At 48.5% G+C, this 816-nt stretch overlaps 1 protein-coding gene across 1 annotated transcript in view; it reads right to left on the reverse strand.

The window, feature by feature from the left end:
• LOC122256226 (protein turtle-like) overlaps positions 1 to 342 on the reverse strand; it is a 504,764-nt gene extending 504,422 nt beyond the window's left edge. Inside the window, exon 1 of the mRNA XM_086536373.1 lies at positions 1 to 342. This exon is cut by the window's left edge and continues 787 nt beyond it. The gene's annotated coding sequence lies outside the window, so the exon portion shown is untranslated.
• Positions 343 to 816: the final 474 nt, after the last annotated feature.

Below are 816 nucleotides of genomic sequence, written 5' to 3' on the forward strand. Positions count from 1 at the left end.
GGATCAGTATTTCCTCTGAACAAAAATCATAAACGAGCACTTGCAATCCTTTCGCCTATCCCTGTCTAACATAAACACCACCTATGAAGTTCTTTTCTTAGGTTGTGAAAAAACAGCTACGGAGTCTTCTTCAAAGTAGAAGTTTATAAGCGGAGTGAAGACGGAGATCCAAGCTAAGAACGACAAGGAAAGAAATTAGGCGACGTAAAGGGGAATGGGAGAGAAGAGAAAAAAAGCAGGGTATGGTGAGTGTTAGTTCGAACGTTAGGGCTAGCGAGTAGCGACGGCGGGTGCGAGGAGGAGAGCGAGTGACCGCGTCCTCACTACACTGTGACAAACCGAACACTGGCGGGGTGCAGGCAGGCTGGGCACGGCTCCCTCTTCATTCTCCCGCTCGCTCGCTCGCTTGCTCGCTCGTTCGCTCTCTCGCACGCACACACTTGCACGCACTCGCAAAGAACGTACACTCTACCAGCTCCCAAATGTGTAAGGTCTTTTATTTGTATGGACATAATCAGTGATATTTGTTATTGAAAATGTATGAGTAAAGAACTATTGATGGGAATGATGATAAAACCTGTCCTATGGTCGTTATCCTTGTCACTCTCCGTCTCCCTTTCCATCTGCATCTATTTCTCCGTCTCACTCACACTCATACTCATACTTATACTCATATTCATACACTAACACTCACACTTTCACTCTCACTCTCTCCCTATCCCTTCCCCTCCCCCTCCCGCTCCCGCTCCCCCTCCCCTCCTCCCTCCTCCGTTCCCCCTCCCCTCTCTCTCTCTCTTTCTCTCTCTCTTTCTTCCA

The sequence above is a fragment of the Penaeus japonicus genome, unplaced genomic scaffold, assembly GCF_977035675.1.
Source record: "Penaeus japonicus unplaced genomic scaffold, GWHDUDI00000001_assembly GWHDUDI00000004, whole genome shotgun sequence".
Lineage (NCBI taxonomy): Eukaryota > Metazoa > Arthropoda > Malacostraca > Decapoda > Penaeidae > Penaeus > Penaeus japonicus.